At 28.8% G+C, this 23,061-nt stretch overlaps 1 protein-coding gene and 1 long non-coding RNA gene across 2 annotated transcripts in view; both read right to left on the bottom strand.

The window, feature by feature from the left end:
- Appl (amyloid-beta-like protein) overlaps positions 1-23,061 on the bottom strand; it is a gene marked incomplete in the record, with an annotated part of 301,509 nt that overhangs the window by 172,208 nt on the left and 106,240 nt on the right.
- On the bottom strand, positions 22,171-22,908 carry LOC136797349 (uncharacterized). Its single transcript, XR_010845177.1, has 2 exons — positions 22,661-22,908; positions 22,171-22,509 (listed from the first exon to the last, which is right to left on the bottom strand). It is a non-coding gene; the product is annotated as an uncharacterized lncRNA (long non-coding RNA).

The following is a 23,061-nucleotide window of genomic DNA, read 5'->3' as shown; positions in this document are numbered from 1 at the left end:
TGTGGTACGGAAAGAATGCAAAAAAAGATGAAATTAAACATAAATTCCTATATTGTGTGTTATTTTAAATTAATGTTTATTTTAAAATGCTCTTTGTTTACACTCACAACAGATGGTACAGTATACGTTTCACTGTTCTGCCCCCCTTTCAAAACAAACACAGGTGAATAAAATAATAATTACAGCTTTTTATGTTTTTATGTCCAATTAAAACACTCGCATGAAATATGCACATAATTAGTTAAGGAATTAGATTAATTACATCGGTAATTACTAAATATTCTAATGAGAAATTCTTAGATAGAGATTATAATTTTTTACAAAGAAAATTGTAATTTAAAACAAAACAAAAATGGTTATTTTTAAATAAAATTGTGCCGTATTTAAAAATAACGAATTTAAAAATGATCATTTACTTTATATTCTCATCAATAGCTCAAGAAAAAGGATACAATCTTTGCTGTTAATTTTATGATACTTTAACATGAGTATATCTGATTCAATATTATCCCTAAATCTGGCCTATTGTACTAATAGGCTGAAACTGAAACATTAGTTTTAAAATAAAAAAAATATGACTTTAAAATCAAGAATATATGACAATAATAATCTATAGGAACTTTATTAGATTATAAATTACTTCATTAAAACAAAATGAAAAACCATTATCTAACAACTTACTAACTAAAATCACTTTATTTATATAATTGACCAGAGTTCTTTATTAATTTTTATTTAACACGTACATTTCTAAAATCAATGTGACTCCTAATATTCTTTAGACTTCTGCTGCAATCAAGAAATTTTAATTTAACTATATTCTGCACAGAAGAAAAAAAGTATTCATGTCAATAATTATATTAGACAAACTTATGTTGTATTACATACGCGTTCTGCTTGCACCGTAGATTGAAAAAAACAATTTACATACCTGTAAACAGAACAAAAAATAGATGTAGTGAAGACATTTAAATTTATTTTTTATATCCTATAAACACTTTTGAACATGAAAAAAATACCACGAATCCTTAAGTAAAAACATTAACATATAAGTGCTGTGTCTATAATTGTAATAATGAAATTAAAAGTACTATGTCACGACCAAAACTCCCTGTTTCAAATTTTATAATTATCTATTTTATTTTTATAATTTTATATATATTCTGAAACCGCTGCTTTAAAGTTGATTAATGACTATCTGATTGCAATAATGTAATTATTATTTTAAAAATGATATGTTAAGTCTGGAGAAATACTAGTCAATTATTAATATTAGAAGAGCCATATTCTATAATTAATTTTTGAATTTGAGGTCAATAATAGGTGTTAAAAATATATACATGAAATAATTTTGGAATCGACTAATTGATAACGCCTATAATATAAATGTAAAACTAATCCAAACCATTTAGGCAAGAGAATTGTAAAATGTTGATTAATAACTATAATAAAACTTATAGTTTACAATATAATGCTGATAAAAACTTAAAATCAGAAAACGACACAGGTACGTAAAATCTACCCAAATAAAAACCGGACATCATTCAGGTGTTTCCTAAAGGCTCTCGCACGTGATTCAACGTTTCACTTACTGGGCTGGTGAGGTTTACTAGGGCGGTAAAATTTTATGGAGGGTTTTCATAACGACAGCATGTGCTCCGGTCGTAAAGGTTGTGATGTAGCACAAGGAAGACTTTTACTATTGACTTCTACCTGAAGCACAAAAACCGCGTCGAATCGCTATAGTAGAGTAAGTCTTTTTAAAAAACAGTTATACAAAATCCACGAAAATAATAATATTATTTTTTAGGTATGAAATTATTATTTCGCGTATCATTAAGTACTGTAAGTGAACCAGATCCATTTTACTTTGCAAACAGAACTCGTTCCAATGAATGGAAATCTATAAATATATTTTTATGCTTTTAATCATAGAAAACTAAAACAGCAAAGAGAAACAAATCCGTTCCAGCCAAAGTAGTAGTCTTCAAATATTGTTCTATGTTTTGGTGTAAATGGATTCACTAACAGCTTATTTATTACTGTTATAGTTATATTTTCTAGTTAGTGAATTCCTCTTTTTTTTTCCTTTTTTTTTGCTATTAAAAGAATTTGCCGTTTGTTTTACAAAACTATTTTACTGTTAAGAAAAGCTATATTCTAAATTTTTATTTCGGTAATATTTAACAGTTCAATAAACATTATCAAAGGCAGTAAAACACAAGCTTTAACCAAACAAATTAATTGATCATTTTTATCTCTCAAAGGCATTTCTATTTTAATCCCGTTTATTAGCGCTCTTCATTATCAAAGGGAAGACTGTTATTGGAATCCCGAACCCTTTGGCTTAATAAGTTCTTCTTGTTATTCTATTCACCTTTCCCCTCTTTTCTTTCATTTCCTTAGCCTTCCGTAACTCTAGCATGGATCCGTTTTTTTCTTTTAGGTCTTTTATTTTCAATCTCCTTTTTCTTTCCCGGCAGTGAAGATTATAAGTAATGCTAATTAGTAGAGATTTTGATAAGGTCGAGATATCATTAAAAACTTGTTTCCGTTTGTTGGTATTGTATGGATAATTAAGAATTAGTGAAGATTTATTTTATTTTCGACGGTTCGTGATATCAGGGAATCCTAAATGTTATGTCCAAACAATCAATTCAGGAATATATTTGGTGAAATAAATAATTGAAGGCTGACATTTTTTTAATATTACAAAGTATAATGTAATATTTTAAAACATTTTTAAATATTTTTATTAATAATTTATTCTATCTGATTTTTACCACAAAATGGTTGCCTTATTAATGCAGTTCATTACATTAATTATATAGGTAGCGTAAATTATTCCAGCATTTTTGTTCCATTTCCATGCATACTTTCTCAAAAACAAGAGTATAAAAAAACTACTGTCTAGAAAAATAAGTCTTAAGACACCTTTTGTAGAAAATTTTATGACTTTATTTTTTTTATAGTGCTTATTTCTCTATCCTTAATAAAAAACAATACTTCCTTACAAAGTACTAAACCCCTTACCCTTCATGGGTTCTAGCAGTACAAATTTAAATTTTTTTTTAAATTTAAGTGTTATGTGTATAATTTGGCAGGAGTTTTTGGATGTTTGGGTTTTGCATTTATATGCATAATTTGACTCGACACTTTAGCTTGGTATTATTGACAATTTTGTGTATATAAATCTATAATATATCTGATATGAAATATATGAATGCCATGATGACACAAGCCATTCTAAGAGATGAAAAATTGACTACAGAATTTGTTATGTTAATTTTATGAAACCATGTCTATGAGAATGTTTCAAAAAATTTGCACCACCAAAATCATCGTTATATAATTTTTTTAAAATTTTTTAACATTATCCCATCAGTTTTATAAATGGTGTTTATAATCTGCATAGAAAAAAAAGAAACAATACAATGTAAAATGGAAAGGTTTTGATTGAAAAATGGACAGTATACATTTACTAAAAATTGAATATACAATTATACTTTCTTGGTTCCTGAAGCATGATGAAACCCATAAAATTACACTTATCATTAAATTACAATAATTTAATATCGCTTAAGTCACTTTAAAACCACTTAAGAAATATTCTGTTACAGTCAACACCATTAAGAAATGAATAAAGGTCAGATGGTATTAGGTAATGAATAATGGTCAGTCTAAGATAGTGGCATCAATTTTCAAGTTTTATAATAAGCCTTTCTTTTTTTTTTTTTTTTCAACAGAATTTTACAAAAGTTGAGTTCAACTTAAACATAAAATCTATACAGAAAAATACTTGAAAGAGGAGGAGTCATATAAGTGGATGAGAGGAGAGGGTAAATACGATAGCATAAGGTAGCTGGGGTAAAATCCGACTTTATTGAAGAGGCCTATGGATTGAGATTTTTAAACAGAGCTGCGGTAAATCCAGCCTACATTGGCAATATATCAGGCAGCCTTCATCCCGCTCAGAAATCCCAGATTTATTCTGCTTGGAAATTCGTTCATTTTTCATTCCTTTCCGATACGGCTGTCGTTTTTGATTTTTGCCTTTGTACGAGGGTCTTATTGTCTAAGATTCCATTATTTATTCATTTTATTGTTGAGGAAAAAGGACGGGCAAAAAAAAAAAAATGTATTCGCCTTAGATCAAGTCGTGTTTTGGAAATTAATGGACTTCATAATTTAGTAAATACCATTGTTTTCATCTTAAATAAGGACACTGTTTATTTCACTGAGAAAACTAAATACACCATACTCTTAAAGTTTCAGATTACACGTTTCAAAAATAGAGTAAGAAATAAGAAGACTTTTAATTAAGCTTAATAATCACAGGACACCACACAATTTACTCGCCATTACCAGCCGACATTATATTTCAAAAAGTGGCCTTTTAGATATTTCATTCGCCCATGAGTCGACCATTTATGAAGATTGTAGGCAAATATAAAATTATCAGGAAACATATTACTAAAGTAAAAAAAAAAAAAATAAATAAAATAATTCCTTGTATGCTTAAATAAAACAAAAATAATCCTGTCACAGAAGAATTTATTAGGGCTAGCAAGCTAAATTAATAAAATAAACTGAAGACCCTTAAAAAAAAGTTCTACTCAATATTTTCCACATGTTCAGAACCATAACTAACTTAAGAAAATAAATTTGCCATGCCTAATTACACCTATATAGGGCATACCCCTCAAAGATACAAAGGTATGGGTAAAAAGACTTTGATTATAAATAAAGCTAATAATAAATATATATAAAAAACTTAGAACATAGTCAAAATCTTTATTTATTGACTTTCACCCAACAATAGTCCATCAACACATTAGGACTATTTAAATAGTTTTATAATAAACTACGCAAAAATACCAAGAAATTTATCATAATAAAGAACTGAAAAGTCGGAAAATAAATAGAATAAAAATAGTTAATATCTTTTTGACCGCAATCCTGATCATCTTCTTCATATTTGAAATCATATGGTCAATTATTTATATCTATGATAAAAAAGGACCGGTTGACCATGTTTGTTAAATAATGAATGTTCTTCCTTGAGTCAACCGAATAATTTGGTTAATTTAATAAAAAGGTGCGACTGAGTACTATCTTTTTTTATGCCTAACGCACTTTTTTCCTAACAGGCCAAATTATTTGCTGGTTTACAATATATAATATGAAAGGAACGAATAGATATTTAGAAAAGAAGAGAATGAGGTACCTTCTGTTATGTTTTCTGTATTTCGTCCTCATAATTTAAATTTTTTACTCGAATTTTATGTTCTAGAAATCAAGAATCAAACTTGATCCCTTATTCCTTGAGCACTTATTCTTAAATCTTTATAGATTTCCGATCAGATCGTTCAAACCTCATCTACTGCTTTCGATTTGACATGCACAAGTATTTTCTACAATACCGATATATTTTTAAAACGGCCAATCCAACATTATTATACTCGTATCCAACGTTTAAAGCTCCAAAATTCTCAATATAATAATGGTTGAAACAAGTGTGAAGGATTTAGCTTTTTATTCAAATAATATAATTTTTATATCATGACTATCCTAAAAAATAATTAATAAAATTTAAATATTTCATTTTCAGATAGTTACCCTTTATTATGTATTTTAAATAGATCCATATAGCAGAAAAATATTGATTAAGCCAAAATATAAACCTCTTTAACTTTTGACTAAGGACCAATACCTATCAACGCAATAAACTTTTAGATTCAAGGCAATCCATGATTTTATTTTATTCATTTAGTATTAGTATAACATACAGGGATCAGATATTTATGTGGCTAAAACTCAGGAAACTAATCAAAGACTGATTCTGAATTACCATTAGTGATGAAAATAATAATTATTAAAATTACGGTTTAATGACAAATCTTATAAGAAGTGGAAGCCTAATTACCTTTTAAGTTCGCAAAGTTGTTATCTCGAACTAAGTTTACGCCATGGTAATGTCGGCAGTTCCTGATATAAGCCCCGAGTTGAAAACACTATAACTTAAACAAAGTTGTATAATGGGGCTGAGAAGAAATTAAGATACGTATGCTCAACCTAGGGGAGGAAGCAAGACTTGTTTCTAGTTTAATGTTTATAGTTATTAATTATTAACTTTGCCTGCTCTATTCGGACACGTGAATCAAGTAATTAAAGTAGCAATCATCGACTTATTCAAAATTCTGTAGCGTTTTATAACTAACTAATGTATTAGTTAAACTTTAAAAGTTTTTTAAAGATTTTTTTTTAACGAATTGAACTTAAAAACGTTTAACAACTATAATTAGTCTTTTTTTTAACACAGAACACATACCAGTCAGTATAGTATGTTAAAAATTAAGTTTGGTAACAAATTTTACTACATATTGCTTTGCTTTATAATAAAATATCTACTAGGTAGTGTAAAATAAATTAGTGATCAAATGCATAAAAAAATTAATAAATTACCTTCATGCAAAGAATGAGATAAAATAAAAGCAGTTCGTATGCCATGTTGTGTTTGATTTTCATGATTTTTAAGAATAGTTAGTGTTAAACTTGTAGTTTATTAACATTCTTGAATGAATTAATTGAAAAAACAAACGAACTGAAATTAACAAAATACCTTTGATTTTACCAGTGTTCTTTGAGCGTTTGTTGATTAAATATGAAGCATTACATTAATATGTATTTTCTTTTATACCAATTGCGAATGAAAAATTTAATTTAAATACAGTATTATGGTGGAAGTGTAAAGTGTAGTTGTTATTCACCAACGATGCAAAAGAAGAAGAATCAGTCAGTAGGCGTAGGGTCCCACCAATTAACAGAAGGGAAGATAGGGTCAGGTCCGACCTTCAGAGGCCACTGAAGCTAAAGGAGTTGAGGCGTCTCCTTAGCCTTATGTTTGCAAATTCGTCGATTCGATTCCAGCCTGGGCGGGTTGACTTGTTAGAACAGGTTGGTCACCATTAGAGTAACCATTCCACCCACAATGTCAGAAATTACCGGATAGTAGGTAAGAAAAAAATCCGACTTTCAGGATTTGTTTTTTATTGGAATTCAGTGGAAACATGTTGGGAGACATGCACTGTAGGTGTATTAGATTAAAAAATCGCAGTTAGTAAAACATTTTATTTATTTGTTATAAATTTTCACCAGATTTGTTTCTTATTCATAGCTCCATAATAATTAACCGATGAATAAATAAAACCGCCTTGGTATTATTACATTAATTTATTTTACTTGATATAATTATGCGGGGAACACTTTGAATTTTGGTAAATAATGGTAAATAATAAAAGTAAATAATAATTTTGGTACACTCCTTATTTTTCGGAATTTAAAGAAAAATGAACTACTATAAATTAAACTTTGAAAGTGAAAGAGGAAAAAAATAAACCTACTTCTTCGAAAACTTTATATAGCATATCGGTAATAAGTTGTTATAAAAATGAAGAAGACAAGCAAATAAAACATCACGTGATAAAAGAAAATGTAATAAAGGTATTCGCATGAGTACGCTTTCATTACTCATGCATCTCAAAAGATACCATTGACGCATGTTCACATATGAATAGAGCTGGAACAAACCACGGTAAAAGATACTCAGAACATCATGTACCCGTTTTGGCAGTTATCGGCCTATAATTATGATTATGAAATGAGGTAATTAGTGATAGCAGTAAATTATTCCCAATACATCCCTTAAATGATATGCAAATCCAAAATAGCATCGCAATCTCATAATATTATCATATAAACTTAAACTATTAGGACAAATTAATAATTACTCGAGTCATTACTGCTTTATTTTGCGTTAAATATTAATCTAATCTAATTTAAACTTTAACATCCATTACCATTATTCTTCCCAATATTTAATGAACGTAAGATCAATTCGTTCTAATATTCTGTTTAGTTTAATGGATACTAAAGTAAATCTGCAAAAACTATTGAAGAGTTTAAAAAGTAAGAACTGGATAGTAATAGAATAATATATCTTTAGTATATGAGGTACTTATTTTCTTGTAGGTTTAGCGTAACTCGGATGTGTGCCCAGGGAGTTTAGATCTTATTCGTTTGGGATAAGATGTGTTTAATCATAGTATCATCATTTGTCATTACATTGGGATTTGAATTCCCTGAAAATATTTTAACTATCGAAATAATAATTTGGAAAAAAAAGTTAGAATATCACAGCTTTAAGTACACTACAAATTACTATTTTACAAGACATTGATAAAGCTTATCTGGACTTATGGATTACAACTATGACGAACATCCAAAAACTCTATAATCAAACGAATTCAATCCTTTTAATTCTCTTGGAACAACAGCAAGTGCTTGCGCCCTAACTCATCCTCCACTGGCTTTTATTACCAGCGGCGTGGTTGAAAGCGAAGGATTCTCTGGATTCCTGTTGCTTACCTCAAAAAAGGGTGGAAATAACTCTGTTCAGAGTTTTTCAGGCTTAATCTAAATATTTTAAATAATAATTGGTGCGTTTAAGATGCCAATTTATTTTACGTTTAATTTTGTTTCATTGTCTTGTAATTTTTATTGATTTACTTGTTCTTTTATTCTTATTTCTCATCATTTAATGTGTATATCTGTAATTATGGTGCGAATGTACTCTCTAATCCATTATCTGTAAATATGTGAGAGAATGTAATATTAAACAATAAAATAATAGAAAATAAAACAATGGTATATGAAATTGTGGTTTATTTACCAAAAATGTAAATGCCTATGCGTGAAGGAAGAGAGATAGCAGTTCCTTCACGAGTGAACTATAAGTCAGATTAATCAGACTGGGCATTTACGTGTTGTATTTTTGAAATACGAGTATTATTGTAAATCTGAGTAATTAATTTAAAGGTAAATGGTCCAAAAGCGGTGAAAAACAATTATTTGGTTGTTTTAAAACCTTACGAATAATTTTTCCTTCGAAGCTCCGTATCTTAAAAACTACCTAGAACACTAAAAAACATAATTAAAAATCATTTAAAGTAGAGTAGGTTTACCAACCCTAATAGAGCTGTTTATGTTAAACAGATATCAAGAAATAGTTTTTCAAAATGCAACATTTTTTTTCCCAAATAACGAAAAAATCAATATTTTGTGATTTCATTCTGACAAACATCGTGAAAACAACTACTTCTAACGAACCACGTACATGTCTATCAGATCTCTATTTTAAAGAAGCAGCATGAGTAGAGCTGTAGTTTCCATGGTATTTGCCAAAATAAGTTTACAATACGTTGATTTCTCGTTGTCCGTAAAACACTTTTGGTTTGCGAAAAAGTTTATCTCAGGAACTATAAGATGTTCAGATGTTTATTAGCACTAAAATTAAAGTTAGTCGTAGGTTATTTGTACTATAATGTAGGTAATAAAGTTTCTCTTCATAAGCCGCAGTTTCAGGTATTCGCAAAAATAAATTTACTAAATATTGATTTTTCATTACTCTCCAAAATGTTGCTATATGATAAACAGTACCTCATGAAATATTGTACATAAAGTGCTCCGTACGAGCTCATAATATAAAAAATTTACTCAACTTTAAATAATGTGTTTGTAATTTTTTTTTTACTATTGGACATAATTTTAAGTATATAGATGTTCTTTCTCGAATAATATCAACTTCGGAGAAACTTAAATATTTCATACTTTTCAATCACATTTACTGTATTCTTTGGATAGTTTATGTAAGAAATGAACCAGCAGAGTTAGCATTATCGGTATTTTTTAAAATTGAAAATTGATTTTTTTTTAACCTTTTCCGTGTTTGGCAAAGGGATAATGTTTGATTCTAAAGACTATATAATTTTCATCGAAGTAATGAAAAATTGAGGTGTAATAACTTATTTATTTCCTTCTCATGGGCTCTTGGAATAAAAGTATAAAATAAGCGTTGGGAAGCCCCCGCAATGGGAAGAACCCTGAGAAGCCCGGGGCAAGGGTAGGGGATCGATTGGCAACCTTGGCCGCAGAGCTATCGGCTTCTTGCCCGACCACTTTCATCCCTTCCATACCCCCCTCCACCTCCCTGCATTATAATTCATTAAGTTGTGCCCTAGCCCATTAGCACACTACTCAGTGCCGTGTTAACATACTGTTGATGTGGTCTGAATACATAAGCAGATAGAGGGTTATGGATTGTTGGATGTGGTGCTGTCAAATAACATTATAGCAAATGTAAATCATGATATCAACAGAGTCCGCTATAGTACTATATTATTAGAATAAATTGGTTTCACTAAGCACAAAAAAAAGTTTCTTTAAGAACTAAAAATTACAATTTAAGAACTAGAAAAATAACAACAAAAACATGACAATGAAAGTCGATCAATAAAAGTGTGAACAGTGAATGTTATTCGTATGTAAATAAATATGAGTGCTGTTAGGATTTGAGTGTGCACAACAGTATTAACAAGAGAAATGTAGAAGAAAATATATTTCAGAAACCAGAAAAAATATCTATTCAAGAGTTAGCTTAATGAATGAGGGACAAATTTCGCTTTAGTGATTTTCAGTGGCACAAAGTACATTTACTTAATTAAATATTCTTTTGAAGAAGAAAGGCAATTTATTTTCATAAACCTTTTTTAATTAAATTAGAAAACATATATATTTTTTAAAACGTTTATAATAATATAATTTTTATTTATGGAAATTTACAAAAATAAATAAATAAATGTGATAAATGCTTCAGAGCACATATTAGAATTAGATAATATAATTTAATATAAGATATTCATTCATTGCTTAAAATTTTAATATGGTTATTTTCAGATGCCTCGGAAGATTGTTAAGGATGATGGATTAAGAACTAATGGGTTTGGATGAGTGAGGATTTTGGAATGATATTGATTTTAGTTGATATATAATATTGATATTAATTTATTTTGTAATAGTAATACTATTTTTTTATGGTTTATAATAATGTTAAATTTGTATCTCTATAATTTTTTTGTTTTAATTTTTCTCTATTATATTATGTTCAATACCAGATTATGCGAATCATAAACAAAACTAACTGATTAATTCTTTCCTGAGATGTAATATAATTATTTCATTCGGTATATGTTTTAATTTGGATGTTGTGTAATCTCCATTTATATTAATATTAACTATATTTAATGTTATATGTTTTATTTTACAAGTTTATATAGTAGTTCATTGGGGCTTTAGGGCGTAAAACTCAATGCTATAAAGTTTATTTAGTTGATGTTTATTTAATGATATGTATTGTTTATCTATATTAACTACCTTCGCAAATTTATATTGTTTGTATAAGTTTCGTCAAAAACCCTTTACGTAACATAATATACTAAAATAAAAAAATATTGTTACAGTAAGAATCAAATTAATTTTACATTTTTCGGTTTTAACAGATTGATATGTGATTATTATGTACTCTCATAATTCTTCCCTTTTAAAAGAAAAATTATTCCTTTTCCAACTCTTTACAGAAATGAAATAGTCAAAGCTAATCGCACATCCCGTCTTAATATAATAATAACGGTAAAACATAGTATTATGTTCATATGGAATTTATTCTATGTCAACGATATTTTTTGCAGTAAACTCTGGAGTGACATAAAACCAGTCGTTATGTAAATAAGAAATATGCTTTAAGAGTAGGAGATCCCTTGGGGCAGATACAGGAAATAGAGGTCATGCAGATGGGAAATTGAAAAGATGAAAAAAAAAAAAAGAAGTAGAAGAAATGGGTCAGAGAAGGATCTAGGCTGAGGCAATTACTTCTCTGTTCAGATCAAACTGACACATACAACCAAATACTGATACATGTAACCAAATACATTCACAAAAATTATAATTATAATTTAAAAATAGTAAATAAATTAATTATTAAGTAAATTATAAAAAATAATTTAAATAAATTAGAATTTAAAATTAGAAATTTTATGAAGCATATTTTAGAAAACAACTAGGACAGTGAAATAAATATATATTTTTTAATAGATATTAAAATCTGCTATACCGTTGTGGGCAATTGGTAATAGTGATGAATGATCACATTCTTACTAAAATAAAATAAAATAGGAATGAAAAATAAATAAATAAATGAAAAAAAAAGTACATAAAAATAAATAATATCTCTCTTAAAATATATATAAACAGAAGGATAAAGAAAATAAACGTAGTCAAACTACGTGCATGAAAAAATATATAAATAAAATAAAATAATGATAAAAATAAAAGAATCCTTAGTCACATTTACTCTCCTATTTACACAATCGACCTGAGGATCCCTTAGCCCACTATATCCCCCACGTGTGAGGGGTAGAGCAGAGCTCAAGAGATCCCAGCGCATCCCTCTCGCCGCATCACTAGTAATGTGGAGGCTGAGCAAGTGCGCTAAAGCCGCAAACACTCAACTTGATTGGAGAATCTGACCATTGCCAGAACGAAATAATTATTAAAGTTAAAGTTTGCAAAAGGTTTAAATTTATATGAATTGGGTTTACCCAAATGTACAATGAGCTAAACTACCGCCTTTACTTACACAGTAGAGATTTGCCTAAACCAATTCAAAATGCTACTGCACTAAGCGAAAGTTTTAAATAAAAATGATCATTATTTCAAATATGTCTATATTACCATTATATTTATTGTAATCTACATGCCTGTGATTCACCGAGTATTTTTTAATAAAATTTATGTGTTTTCTCAACTTCGTTTGTAGCTAATCTACATATTTTATATAATGAGCACCCAGTTAACATATTTTTTTCTTAAATGCGTAGATTAAATTAAATGTGTATTTATTAGTACCTTTCTTCTAGAATGGATTTCATTCCTTCGGAAAGTGGACGCTTCCTGGTCAATGAACGATTACTAAAAGAAAAAAGAAAACCTCATTTATTAACGGTACCGTCAACTTCCCCCTGTGCTTCCACGATTGGGCGAAAGTAATCTATAACAGTCATTAGGAAGTAAATAAGAGATAAGAAAAGTCGGAAAAGAGAAAGAAAACAGTTCCCAAAGACTCCATTGGATTTCCCTGGAATGCCAATGGAAGGGCTATTGTGCCCGAGTGATGTATACCCGCTATCAGTGCATTATCCCGTCAGACAAAGAACCGCTTGCAAAACCCACTCCCGATCCCGCATCCCAGATGCTGCAAAACATCGGCTCATTCTTTCTTATCTCAACCGTATACATCAGCTGGTTAGGACCAGGTGTAGGGTTAATAGCCATGATATACAATCGCAGGTTTCTTGTTAGGGGCTTTTTGTATAAGTAACGTCGTATTGGGGAATTTGAGTTAGATTTAAATAATTACTAATATCAACTAAAAAAAATCAAGAATCGAAGATATTTAGGTGGACCTATCCTAAAGTGTTTGGATAGCCAACAGTTGCAATAAGAATGCATGCACTAATAGTGACTCATCTACCAATTAATAATGCAGAAAATGCCCACCCTGTGTAAATAAAAAGAAAAAAAGAGAACAAAATTTTTAATAAATTCGAAGTTTTACAAGCTAACTTCGAATTTATTAAAAATTTTATTAAAAATTAAAGTAACCAGATTGAAACCTCTATAAAGTAATTTTGGAAAAATTGTTATCATATCTGACTAACAATTATAGATTAAATACTGCGTTTGGTACCAAAGTGATATAATTATATCTTTTGTAAAGCCTTTATATCATTTATTATTTCACAAAATTAGATTTAATACCTATATAAAATAATGTATCATAATTTTTTTTTAATGCTTTAATTATTTCAAAATTTCTTTAATTCCATTCCTGGGGTCTCAAACATTTTTGCTAAAGGGCCATAATAGCTGGGGGTACAAAATAGTATTCAAGTTCAGCAAAACATTGAGAGTTACGAGAAACTGCAATAATCTGTTGGTTTTTTTATGTTATGGCTTAGTCCAACAAAAAACGTTGTCTGTCAAAGATTCAACTTTTACATGTACATACAAACAATGATCTCAGAAGCTAACTATGCCGAAAATTTTAGCGAGTTGAATAAGTGAGTTCAATAATTTTACTTCTTCATTACCACTTAAAAGTTAGATTGAACTTAAAATTCATATTAACGAAGACAAAGTTATGTACTCAAAATCGAAAATTTTTACTTGCATTATAGGTTTTAGACATAGAAGCACAAACTTTGGTGTCTGTCAGTCGGATTGTTATAAAGATTGTGTTAAAGATATAATCTATGAAACCCATAGTTCGATCTAGATGAAACCATTAGGGTTATTGGTTGGTATAATGCCAATCTTATCAGATTCTGTCAACTACTTTCACTTACGCATGCATTAACGTATTTTACCCGGCTTACTTTTATTTCGAAAACGGCTCGTTTGATTTGACCGAAATTTACAGGTTAGTTTGAAATTTGTCTATATGAGACCTATGTCAATTTATTTAGATCCAGTCTACTATTTTCACGTTAGGATAATCCTGGATACAGCTATATTTCAAGAACTGGTCGTACCGTAAATTTTATTCTCAAACCATAAATCATCAAACTTGAAATATAGGTAATTACTTACCCATTAGATATCTTTAAAAAATGAATAATTATTTAAATATACAATTATGAGGATAGGTATGAAGATGAAAACAATGAGGGATCTATGAACTTTGGTAGATTTTTTTTCTTTAATTCAGAACTAAAATCTTAAATAAAAACCTATAAATATAGAGTGAAAATTAGTTATCATTCAACCACCATTGGTGCGGTCCCTCCCCGTTCTTGTACCCCCTGCCAACATTGTAATCCTCCATCCCCCACCATTCCTTACGATACCATGTGGCAATAAAGGGTATTTGTTTGTATATATTTATATTAAGTATTAGAATAAAGTCTCCATATATTGTAAATAGTTCGTAAATAAACTTAGGAGATTAGAAAAAAAAATTATTATTTCTGTTATTTTCAAAATCAAATAACTCATGTTATATTATTACGAAGAGAAATTAATATTTTACAATATTCAGCGGTTGTTTCTTTATAAATACTTTAAAGCCTGCTATGAATTCATTTTGGCGGTCTAATATTAATATAATATTTGGGTGCATGATATAAACATGCTCATCGAAAAATATGGTGGTTTCTCAAATTCGAAAATATCGGAAAAAATAATTTTATTATTGATGTATATCATTTTTTTTTTCAATTTAAAAATATGTATTAAATAATAATAGGAAGGTTCAACATTAAAATAATAAATTAAATTAATCTGAACGTTCGATTGCTATCTCAGTTATGCTTTGGTCAATCCCTCGGGATCTAGTCATCACAACACTAATTAATTTTGTAAATATTGATTTATTACTAAGCATAACAATTTTACATGACCATTTATATCTGGAAACAAATATATTGATATTTCACTATGATTTTAAGGAGTCATATACATTTTTAACCCTACCCCTACCTCAAAATAAACATAGGAACGCCATAGTTAGCTAGAAACAGATGCCCCAGTTCGATATAATAAACGGTTTCGACTTACACCATTCATCATTGTAGATGAGTATTATTTATTATCGTCCACCTCAGACCTTCTTCTTCAGAATTTTCGGCGGCTCCTATACGCCTAAGTGCGCCTGTGATAATACCATACCACGAGTCATAGCGGTCACCTGCACATTTTCATTTCATTATACAGTTACATAATATTTCTTCAGTGGAATCTCCTCAGTTTAATGAGTAAGGTACTCACGATCCTTTGGTTTTCATCTTCAACTAACTGGAAATTAATATATGGCTCAAGGGGCTAGGGAGCTAGTGCTAGATCAAAAGACTTTAATTAGAAGCTGTACTTCCCTTCATACATATTATACTTCACTCTTTGGCTACCAACTTTAATTTAGAGTTTCAGCATAATTGCTATTGTACATATGGGTCAAAACAGGACAGAACAAGAATAAGAAATATTGAGTTAAAATAATATTAGGTATGCGATTTTAGAAAATTAACTATTATAAAAGTAATAGAAATAAATTTGTTAAGAAAAAAGATGTAACGGTTTTATCAACCATACAAGGCCCACTAGGCCCATTTGGTATTAAATAAATAAAAAATATTAAATATAAAATTAATAGATTATTAAAGATTAAGTTAATAGATAATAAACAATATCTTTTTCATTCATTATTTTATTTTTCTAAAATTTTATCTTTTATGTTAATACAAGAGGAAAAATGTTTAAGGGTTTGTAGATATTACTTCTTATACAAAATCTATTTGTAATACAAAACAATATTGTATTCTTTTACTTAAAAACAAAATCAAATCAATTTGAATAGTTTATTTTAGAAAAGTCACAAGTCATAACTAATTAATACATAATTAATTCATTCAATGGATTCCCTGATTGTAGATTTTATTTTAGAATTTTTTCATTTAGTACACCGCAATTTTAGAAATTTTCAAGGGTTCGATTTATTGTATCGAGGGAAGTTTTTCGGGATTACACAAATCTTTTTGGGACATAAGTACCCTTACAATAGTAAATTATTGCATCGTGGCTGGTCTTAATAAAAAGTAAAAATTAATATGTGATATACCTGAAATTTATTTATGAATTACAAAAATAAACTTATTTCATAATGTTCCTAATCATATTTTCCCCCAAAATAGCAGACTTTCGCACTGTGTTGAAGGTCATCGAAGGGAGGGTAAATGTGAAATTTATATATATTTAACAACCTCATAAATGGAGTTTTACAGTATTGAAAATGTCTGAGACATTTCATTTATCGATCTCCGTAAAATGGCTGAATATCGGTGAGGAAGTTTATTTTCCATGGAGAAAAGTTAAAATTCAATTCTTGACCAAAATATTTTTTTCGGGTACCTATACAAACCTTCGAAATTGATTTAAAATTTGTATGTGAATTGAATTTGTGTAGTAAAGGTGCCTTTCGACGGTTTCAAACCTTTCATCCTGCTTCCGACATTCTCTGTTGATTTTGATGATTTTTTTAGAACACGCACTTCTAAAACTCTCCCAATCAAATTAAATTGTAAAAAAAATGTAAGCAAACTGAGTTAGTAATAAAAAAATTACTTTTTGAACTTAGACGTATTTCTTCTTTTCTGCACCATATTTGCATTTGAAATAAATAAATCATTCTGGATTTATATTTCAAGGATGAGAAATTAAGATTCCGTAGACGGAGCTCTACAACCTATCCTTTCTTATAGTCATATTTTTGTGATCAACTGGCTATAATGACAAATTTGTTTTCACTTTCGACAAAATAAAATCCTTTTAATCCATAACTATAAGTTATTTTATGTATTTTTACTCAAATAAAGGGAGTTATTTTAAAATTAAAAGCAGATAATACGCTATATTTTTATTTTTATATTCTTGTTTTCACCCTCTCTAAATAAACAGAACTGATCTGGTGTAGGCAGTACGGAAAGAGTTCTCCGAACCGTTGAATCAATAGATATATTTTTTTCAAAGGATAAGCAAGTCTTCTAAGGTATACTCAGGAAAAAGGAATAAAAGGAAAAATATTTATTATTACCATCCTTCCACTTCATCGTGTTTTTCTTTTAGGTACTGCTCATGCAACAGATCCTTTAAGCGAATTTTATTTGATTTCATTGGAAAAGATATTAATTGCTGACTGCCAGAGGCAATTTGGCTGGCGCTCTTATACAAGTATTCGTTTTCGGACATATTTCTAACTTCGTTACGAATCTCGGTTTGTGAAAAAATCTCATTTTCACGATTTATTTACTTTTGATCAAATGAATTGTTTGGGTTTATTTCGAAGAACATAATAAAGAGTAAGAAATTTCAATCTTGAATTTCAGAGACTATTTTCTTTTGTTTGGGGAGCGGTGAAGTTGACAGGCATCCGCCTATTTCCCGATCTGGCAGATAATTATTTTTTATCTTAGGTCAGTCACGGATCAAACCTAGGATTGGGAGATCTTTCTGAGGCATAATTAGCCTCTAAAATGTTGGTACTCTTAATTAGGGGAAATCCTGACGGCTAAGGGTGATCCTAACCTTTTACAACCGTTGTTATAGAACAGTACTTCCTATTCAAGAATTAAATCCAACATCCTACAAGTTTTTTAATTAATTTTTAATTTCTTATCCAACTCCGTTAGAAAAGCATTTTAATTGGGTCAAATAATCTTATTAAGATTAACTTTAAAGTGAAATCAGGACTTCATTTTCCCAAATTGTGACAATAGGCTGTCAATATTAAAAAGCTAAGATAAAATGAACAAGAATATCTTTAAAGAAACAATAATTTTATTTAGCAATGCTATTCGGAAGAAAGGATTGAATAATGGAAACGACAAAAAAGCTCAGCATTTGAACTTTGAAAAAAATTTAATTAAGTTTAAAAAAAAAGTTAACAAAGTTAAGAAGTAAAACTACTATTAATAGTTGGTGTAATGGTGTCATTAACCATGTACTATAAAATATAATGAATTTATAATACTGATAGCAACTTATATGGGCGTCAAAGACTACTAAAAAACTTTCTAGATTTATGGAAATCAAAATATTAAGTTGATTTTATTTTAATTACTTTATTAGCTTACACCACTTATTGATATTAATTCATTATATTTTAGTGTTGTTCTGATTAGATTTTTTTTTTTTTTTTACTAGGTTATATTATATATGAGATTGCACAGAAAATAAATAAGGGATTCAAATTCTTTTTTTTTCAGAAGCATTTATCTTTTATCTGAATTAGAAGACAATTTATGTGATTTGAGGAAACAATTTATTGGCTTAGTAAGCCCTTAACAAGTTGATCGATGGAGTGTAATGTAGAGCCAGTTTGGACCAGCACTCAAGGGAGCCATAGCTAAACCACTTCACTCCAATCCCTTTGTGTTCGTCGCGGCACTGTTCCGAATTGCAAACCCATCTCACTTACCCTATGTGATTTCGCTAACAAAAGTAATAAAAGGCAAGATCAAAGGGATCCCAAAGGAGCATTGTAGAACTGGTTGTAGACAATTATTTTATATTAATAATAAAATTGAAATAGCCTAATAGAGAGTAGAGAACGCACGTATGTAGTGTGGTTATTTAAAAAAAAACTTTAGGGCACATTCTCAGCTTCCACTGGATTATTACCAGGACACGATGAGAGGGATGCGCTGGGATCTCGAAGAGCTCTGCTCTACATGGGGGTAGGGTGGACTCAGGGATCCTCAGCTCTATGGTGTAAATATTGTATATAAGAGTGTAAAAATGACTGGTGATTATTTTTATTATTATTTTATTTATTTATTTTTATTATTATTTTAATTATTATTTTATTTATTTATTTTATTATTATTTTATTTATTTATTTTTTCATGTACATAGTTTGATTAAGTTCATTTTCTTTATGATTCTGTTTATATGTTATTTTATGTACTTTTTTTTTCATTTTTTTTTTTTTATTTTATTTTATTTCATTATGAATGTGAACAGTCATCACTATAGACAATAGGCGGAGTGGGCAATACCCAACAACATTGAGGCATATTGTAATATCTATCAACAATTAAAGTGCTGAATTTGAAAAAAATAAAATTCAAAATATTGTAAATACTGAATTTTAATCAAATAAAATAATTTAAACTAAGTCTGATTTCCGATAGTTAAGACAAATTTAGAAATCTTATGCTGGAGGTTGCCACTTACTGAAAATCCAAGACTTGTACAAAAGCTTGGTAAACAACACTTGTCGGCTATTACATTCGATTTGCGCTATTTTCATAATAAAAACTAACAACATAAAGACAGTTTGAATGAAAGAAAATGTTTAAATCAGCAAAGTAGGTGATAGATGATAAAAATTGTACAACCTAACCTATAAACTCAACATTCGTTCTAGAATTGTTATCGGATATTTGTAAATTTTATAACCCAAACATTTAATGTCCTTATAAACTTATATTTGAGCTGTGTTAAATTTAAAAAAAATCCCAAATGTTAATTGAAAATATCTTAGAATTTTATAATATGCAATCTCAAACCAAATTAAATTATTGATATATTGGGAAATCCTTTAAATAATTAAAACACAGAAAGCAAAAATATTAATCTATAAGCAGTTCGAAAACAATGCTAACTGAACTCAAATATTTGGATGCATCAATAGCGCCTTTTGATCTGTGCTCAAAAACAACCACTCTAGTCTTCGACCACAAATTCATGCCAACTTATACCAACCTATCCAAATAACCCATCTACACGCTCGCCCATCTGCGAATTTGTCATGATTTGGCAAACGTATAAAGGAACTTTTATGATCTCTTGTGTGACCCGTTGATGTCGCAGTTGATGTTTTGCCTATAGGAACGTCTAGGAGTTAAAACGTATGAAACATTAAGTATCATCAAAAGTGTGTTAAGTAATCAAAAGAAGAAAGGAAACAAGTAAATATTTAAATTAATGTAGACGAAAACATGGAATATACTGGTGAAATATGAAAGCAAAAGAAAATAATGCGGAACATAAAAAAAAAAAAAAATTGTTATTAAATTAATGATCTACTGGAAGAGTTTATAGAAGTAATATGAATTTGGTGAATGATACAATCTCCCTTGTTTAATTGTAACAATGGTTCTTATCATAATGAAAGATAACCTTCAAGAAGGTAATTATTCTCCTTAAAAATACATAATAGTTAATATTATAAAAAGTTTTTTTATTAAGTAAGTGACAATAATATGATTCAATATTAGCATTAATGATAGATTATGGAGTTAATTATACTTTATGTATAAAATAGTTTTATCAGGTTTATGAATAGTTTTGATGATTATATGATACAGTAGTGATGTAAGCGTGTATTTAAATTTTGTTCAATTTGGCATTATAGTAACCTGAAGATGGGGGATAATCCCGAAACGTCGTTGTTGTATATGAAATAAACTGTTACAGTTAAACAAGGAAAATTATGTCATTCACCAAATTCATATTAAAAAAAATTTTATTAAACTAAAAATGATATCTTTATCTAATTCAAATAAAAATAAATAAATATTTAAGTAATTGAATATTGTACAAATAATGTTTGACTTCATAATACATTATCAAACGCTTCTAAATAGTTGTGGTAAAAGCAAACAATGACAGAACTGTATAAAATATTAGAATAAAAATTGAAGACGAGTGAAGGATATAATTTTAAATAATGTGGCAGTAAAACAAAATTTAACTGTATGTATATAAATGACAAAATTTTACAGCATACATTGATAAAATTCACAAATATTAGGGTACAATAGTGCATGAATAAGGGGTAAATCCCGAAAGGTACAAGCACAAATTATAGAATAATAGTATAGTTTTGTAATAGGAAGTTGAGACATTATTGTTATTGAACTGGTATCAGGTGTCAATGCTACTGACCTTCTCTTAAGGACAACAAGGATGTTATAGCTCAGCATTCTGCCATTTTTCCTATTTTTGTACCGCTCTAATGTACACCTGATCCAAAAATCCCCTCCATCTATATATTCTAATAGAAAGTTTTCTTCACCTCAGCATTAAAAAAAAAATACAGAATTAAAATTTTTGGTTTGAAGTTAATAAATAATTGGTTATGCGACAACTATTGGCAACAGTGAGTTAACAACTTATTCTGAACATGCTAGAGTTTATGAACAATTGTCTATTTTTTTTAAAAGTTAATTAAAAAAAAACATATCCGAGAATCATCATACAGACTGAAATGCTGAAGTCATTAACTCTTCGGTCGCAATGACGGAAATTAAGTCTCTTAAAGACTCGTGGACAACTGGAACTAGTTAATATAGAAAGCCCTTGAGGCTGAACAACGAAGTATTATGCTCTCTACGAAATGGGTCTTGGAGCAAAATGTATAATAATAATAATAATAATAATAATAATAATAATACTGGAGGTGATAATGAGGCCAGTTTAGACTCGATGCATGGTGGGGCTGTACGTGTTCCAATCTGGTTTTCACCTGTTCATAAACATATGATTTTGCAATATTACCTTTTTAACGCATTTTATTAGAATATTCACATCACAAAATGTTCAACAATGAAACAAAGAATAATGAAAACAACAATATTGGCAATTTTTAGAAATTAATGTCTAAACATAATGAATATAAGAATAAACTAATTCTTTAATTGAGTATTCAACACAATACTCACTGATTCCATGAGAATAACCAAATCAAATACTCTCTGTTATTTGCCGGAACACTTTGTTCTTCGCCCATAATTAATTAGGAACTATAAGTTCATACGTAGATTAATTTGTAAAAAAAAAAATCAAATTATAATATATATTCACATTTTTATTAAATCATGTAACCAACCTTCGAGGAGGGATATTCAAAATTATTTTTCAAAAAAGAAAACAGCACAATTATGACATGCGACTAGTACATAGTTATTTTACCTTGATTAGAATAAGTAGGAAGTATGTACGTTACTCAATCTGTTTTTTTAATATATTATTTATCCCCATAAAGATGTACCGGAACGTCTTATACATAATTGTGAAAAAAAATTAGGACAAAGAGATATATGAAACCAATTACATTGAGAGAAGAAGGAAATATCAAAATTATTGTAAAACAATCATTCTAATAACATGATAAAAATTCACAAAATATTGTTTTGGTAAAAATTCATACCTACATTGTTTCTTTAGGCACCCAGCAAACAAAAAAGGTTTATGCAATTAAAAAAAAATCCTGTTGTTCCATTTAGGTTTATTGGACCAGGATCCTTTTCCCAGCAGGACACCAGTCCAAGACATCCATTGAGAAAGAAACACTTTACTGAAATGGTAGGGCTGCCCAACTGCATTGGATAGACTTATTCACAGTATACTTACAACTAGTATAACAATTGTTATTTTAAACATGTGATATATTATTGAATACATATTTGAAACATATTGTAATATATTAAAAGTACATGTTTGTAATAAATGACTTTTTCTATTATTATTTTCGTTCATTTCTATTGTCTATTCTCATTTTTTTGAACTTTTTTTCTCCTTTTCAATATTCATAGTTTTTTTTTTTTTTTT

Source organism: Halyomorpha halys, unplaced genomic scaffold (genome assembly GCF_000696795.3).
Source record: "Halyomorpha halys isolate HHAL.00 unplaced genomic scaffold, Hhal_1.1 Scaffold674.1, whole genome shotgun sequence".
NCBI classification, from domain to species: domain Eukaryota; kingdom Metazoa; phylum Arthropoda; class Insecta; order Hemiptera; family Pentatomidae; genus Halyomorpha; species Halyomorpha halys.
The sequence above is the reverse complement of the archived record's forward strand: the minus strand, read 5'-3'. Positions and strand labels throughout refer to the sequence as shown.